Raw genomic sequence first — 5943 nt, 5'->3', positions numbered from 1 at the left:
TGAAGAAAGGTATGTTAACCTCTAAAAACGAGAGAAGAGAAACAAGGAACTATGGTGAGTTCCATGAGAAAGAAGGACATAAAGTTCAAGATTGTGAAGAATTCAAGGCCTTGGTGCAAGGCTTTATAGACAACAAAAAGCTACAAATTTTTGAAGGTAGCTCTTATGAAAAATAAGTATGTGTGCTGGAAGATGAACAGAAAGGAACTAGCCAGCCAAGGATTATTATTTCCCTACTGAGAGAATAATGAAGTGGGGGCACAAACGGTGCCTAAGGTCATTATCCATAAGCCTACGCTTTTCCCTTATAAGGATAGCAAGAGGGTACCATAGAGTTATGACTGCAGTGTGACAGTGTTGAAGGAGGAGAGTATAACCAGTCTAAGGATGTACAAGTTGAGGGTTCCCATACACGGAGTGGGAAGCAGTATAATACGGTGGGCGTCAGAGAAGAGCCCACAAAAACAAAAAATGTTAGTGCGGAGAAGGAGAAAGAGGCTGAAGTGCCTGTCAAGGAGCCAGTAAAGGAGGAGGAGGCTAAGGAATTTCTAAAGTTCCTTAAGCATAGCGAGTATAGCGTGGTCGAGCAGTTGTATAGGCAGCCGGCTCGCATATCAGTATTGGCTCTACTTCTGAGTTCTGAGGTGCATCGGGATGCATTGATGAAGGTGCTCAACGAAACATATGTCACCCATGACATATCCGTTAACAAGCTGGACCGGTTGGTGAATAATATAAGTACGGATAATTTTATCTACTTTAATATGATGAAATCCCACGGGAGGGCAGGGGGTCAACTAAGGCCTTGCACGTCACCACTCGATGCAAGGGGTACACACTCCTAAGTGTGCTCGTCGATAATGGATTGGGCCTGAATGTTCTACCGTTGTCAACATTGAACAGATTACCCATTGACGGTTCTCACATGAAGACATGTCAAAATGTGGTAAGAGCCTTCGACGGTACAGAAAGGAAGGTGATGGGAAGGATTGACATCCCCTTAGAAATTGGGCTGAGTATATACGAAGTAGATTTTCTTGGTGATGGATATCAAGCCTTCCTACAGTTGCTTATTAGGGAGGCCATGACTACACTCAGCGGGAGCGGTGCCCTCATCGTTGCACCAGAAATTAAAGTTAGTAACGGATGGACGGTTAGTAACCATCAATATGGAGGAGGACATTATAGCTGCAGTCACTAGCAAGGCCTCTTATGTCGAGATGAACGAAGAGTCTATTGAGTGTTCCTTTCGCTCTTTAGAATTTGTGAATGCAACCTTCATTTCAGAAGGGAGTGAGCTACTGGTGCCAAAGATAGCAAGAGCCACGAGGATAGCTCTACAAATGATGGTAGGAAAGGGAGCCTTACCAGGAAGAGGGTTAAGAGAATACCTGCAATGAGGGACTCAAATTCCAGAACTAAAAGAGAAGAGAGATCACTTTGGTCTGGGCTTTAAGCCAGACTATAAGCAAAAGAGGAAAGAAGTTGAGACGCGCCAAGAGGGAAGAAGGGCGCGTCTTAATGGAAGAGAAGTGGAGTGGGAGCCGTTGACATTCCCTCCAATATCCCAAACCTTCATATCGGAAGGGTTACTTATAGAAGAAAGTCATCAGATTAATGCTATACACGACGAAGGATCGAAGCAAGGAAACCTTGAGGGCATTCATCCTTATGAACCGGGAAGCTCTCTGAACAATTGGACTGCAGAAGAACTTCCTGTAGTCTTTAGGAATTTTTCAGAGTAATTCTCGAAACATTCTTGTTACTCTAGGGCCTAGGAGTAATAGGATTACATTTGTGGAATGGGCTTACGATCATTTATTATTTTTTAATAAAACATAACTTTTATCAATTTGAACGAGTATTGTTTCATTTTTATCAACCAATATTCCGTTAAACTTTTGCAATTCTTATTCTTTCATTCATAGCACATAAATAATCATTCTTAAATTCATTCATTCTTTGTATATTCTTTATACTTCACAGGTCCCTAGATATCAATGACATGAGCACTGATATTACAAATCCTGATTTCTCTCGCGAGCAAGACATGTGTTTAGAGGAATTTCAGGATTTTAAAGATGTCCAGGATTGTGGTGTATCTCCGGATCTGTTAAGGATGGTAAAACAGAAGGAGAAACAAATCATACCCCATGAGAAAGAGGCAATAGAGAATGTAGCCCTAGAGGAAGGGAAAGAGGTGAAAATCGGCACGCATATTGCTGAGGACACAAGGCAAAGACTAATTGAGTTGCTACGTGAGTTCAAGGATATCTTTGCATGGTCCTATCAAGATATGCCAGGGTTAAATACTGATATTGTGGTGCATCATCTTCCAATAAGACAGGATTGTAAGCCAGTCCAACAGAAGTTGTGAAGAATGAGGCCAGATATCGTATTGAAGATAAAGGACGAAGTCAAGAAGCAGTTCGATGCAGGATTCTTACAAGAGGTGAAGTACTCTGAATGGGTAGCTAACATTATACCAGTCCCTAAGAAGGATGGGAAGGTACGAATGTGCGTTGATTACAGAGATTTGAACAAAGCTAGCTCAAAAGATAATTTCCCTCTGCCACACATAGATACTTTGGTAGACAACACAGCGGAATATTCGTTGTTCTCCTTCATGGATGGTTTCTCGGGGTACAACCAGATAAAGATGCATCTGGAAGACATGGATAAAACCACTTTCATAACATTGTAGGGCACCTTTTATTACAAAGTAATGCCGTTTGAATTGAAGAATACAGGGGCAACCTACCAAAAGGCTATGGTGACTTTATTCCACGATATGATACACAAAAAAATTGAGGTGTATGTTGATGACATGATTGCTAAATCTCGAACAGAGAAGGAACATATTGAAGTTCTGAGGAAGTTGTTCCTGAGATTAAGGAAATTTCAGTTGAAGCTTAATCCGGCAAAGTACATCTTCGGAGCTAGGTCGAGGAAGTTATTAGGCTTTGTGGACAGCGAAAAGCGAATAAAAATTGACTCAGACAAAGTTAGAGCCATACGAGAATTGCCTCCACCGCGTACTCAGAAGGAAATTCGAGGTTTTCTTGGAAGATTGAATTATATTACTCGGTTTATTTCACAATTAACCGAGAAATGTGATCCTATATTTTGCCTCTTTAGAAAACACAACCAAGGTACTTGGGATGAAGAATGCCAGAATGCTTTTGATAAGGTTAAGCAATACTTGTTAAATGCTCCAGCGTTATCTCCACCTAGTCCAGATAGACCATTAATTCTGTACTTATCAGTGTTTAGTAATTCTATGGGATGTGTGCTTGGCCAACATGACGAGTCGGGAAGAAAGGAGAAGGCGATATACTACCTCAGCAAGAAATTCACAGAGTGTGAGATGAGATATTCGTCAATTGAGAAATTGTGTTGTGTTTTAATCTGGATGACTCTAAGGTTAAGACAGTACATGCTATATCATACTACTTGGCTTATTTCAAAACTTGATCCTTTGAAGTATATGATGGAGTCAACAGCTTTGAATGAGAGAATGGCGAGGTGGGAAATTCTGCTTTCAGAGTTTGACATAGTTTATGTGAGCCAGAAGGCTATAAAAGGAAGCGCGATAGCGGAATTTCTGGCTAGTAGAGCTCTAGAGGACTATGAGCTGTTGAATTTTGATTTCCCAAATAAGGAGTTGATGTGTGTAGTAACTACAGAGGATTGTCCTTGGAAGTTAAGCTTTGATAGGGCATCCAATGCAGTGGGAAATGGAATTGGGGCAGTCCTGGTATCCCCAAATGGTGATTATTATCCACTCATGTGCAAGTTGGATTTTGATTGCACAAACAATATGGCCGAGTATGAAGTGTGCATCATGGGACTCCGAGCGACTATAGAGCGAGGAATAAGAACCTTGGAGGTATATGGAGACTCTGCGTTGGTAATTTACCAGCTTAGAGGTGAATGGGAGACAAGGGATACTAAATTGATCAATTATCGAAAAGTAGTTTCGGGGTTACTGGAGGAGTTCGATGGCATCACTTTCAATTATATCCCATGAGACGAAAACCAGATGGCAGATGCTCTAGCAACCTTGGCTTCAATAATTAAAGCGAATAAAGAGGAGGAAATGAGACCTATTCAGATGAGTATCTTTGAGGCTCCAGCTCGCTGTTGTAATATTGGGGAAGAAGAAAAGGATGATAACCCTTGGTATCAAGATATATTGCGATATGTGAGAGATCGTAAATACGCAGAATAGGCAACTGAAAATGATAAGCAAACTTTAAGGAGATTAGCCTGCGACTACGTTTTGGATGGGGACATCTTGTACAAAAGAAGAAAGGACCAAGTACTGTTGAGATGTGTTGACGCTGTGGAAGCTAAATTAATCTTGAAGAAGTTCACGAGGGTGTTTGTGGAATGCACGCTAATAGTTTCACGATGGCTAGACAAATAATGAGGTTTGGATATTATTGGTCTACTATGGAAGGGGATTGTATCAACTACGCCAAGAAATGCCATAAATGTCAAGGTTATGGAGACAAGATTCATGTACCACCTTCACCTCTACATGTTATGACTTCTCCATGGCCTTTTTCCATATGGGGCATGGATGTCATTGGCCCAATATCACCAAAAGCTTCAAATGGGCATCGTTTTATTTTTGTGGTCATTGACTACTTCACAAAGTGGGTAGAGGCTGCTTCTTATGCAAATGTTACTAAGTCGATTGTGAGTCGATTCTTGAAGAAAGAGATCATTTGTCAGTACGGGATGCCTGAAAGGATCATATCAGACAATGCATTGAACTTGAACAACAGAACGATAGCAGAAGTTTGCAGTCATTTCAAGATTAAGCATCATAATTTATCTCCATATCGCCCAAAGATGAATGGAGCAGTGGAAACTGCTAACAAAAACATCAAGAAGATAGTGGGGAAAATGACTGAAACCTACAGAGATTGGCATGAGAAATTACCATTTGTACTCTTAGCCTACCGAACGTCCGTCAAAACCTCTACTGGGGCAACTCCTTTCTCGTTGGTTTATGGGATGGAAGCAGTGTTACCCATTGAAGTAGAAATACCGTCTCTCTGAGTCTTGTCAGAGATAAAGTTGGATGAGGCTGAATGGATACAATAGTGATATGATCAGTTGAACTTGATTGAGGAAAAGAGGCTAAGGGCCATTCGTCATGGTCAGATGTATCAGAAGCGAATGATGCGAGTTTACGACAAGAAAGTGCGACCAAGAGAATTCCACGAGGGGGATCTTGTGGTGAGAAAGATTCCTCCCATTCAGAAGGAATTTAGAGGAAAATGGATGCCAAAATGGGAAGGGATGTATGTCGTGAAGAAGACCTTCTCTGGAGGTGCATTGATCTTAACGGAAATGGATGGGAAAAGTTTACCCAATCTAGTGAATTCAGGCTCAGTCAAAAAGTACTTTGTCTAAATGAGAGGAGAATCCAGGGTGGAAACCTGCAATGGGCACCTTGAGTTTTTGGAAAACAAAAATGGAGAGGCCAAGGTGAAAACCCGCAAAGGGCGCCTTGTGACCAAAGGGGTTTTAAGTTGAAAACTCGAAAGGGCAGCTCAAATTTTGAAGAGTACACGGTAATTTTGCTATATCTGACTCAACAAAGAGCGAAGCGTGTTGCATATCGGGGCATCAACAAAGTACTTTGGATCTTTTAAACACATGTTGAACTTAAGAAAGCCTTCATAGAGCTGGTGAACAGACGCTCAAGCGGCGATATCTGGGGCATCTAACTTTTGTCCTGTTTGCTATCTTTAGCTTTTCTTTCTTTTCAAAGATAGGCTATCAGATTATTTTATTTTGTATTTTTGACAAATTCATTCAAATCTCATTATTCTTAAGATTTAATTCATCTTCCATTACTCTTAAAGTATGTTGCATTAAAATAATGATAGATAAACTAAATAATTTTCACAAATGATGTTTGGCTCA

This window comes from Gossypium hirsutum, chromosome A02, assembly GCF_007990345.1.
Source record: "Gossypium hirsutum isolate 1008001.06 chromosome A02, Gossypium_hirsutum_v2.1, whole genome shotgun sequence".
In the NCBI taxonomy this organism is placed as follows: domain Eukaryota; kingdom Viridiplantae; phylum Streptophyta; class Magnoliopsida; order Malvales; family Malvaceae; genus Gossypium; species Gossypium hirsutum.
This window is presented reverse-complemented; position numbering follows the sequence as displayed.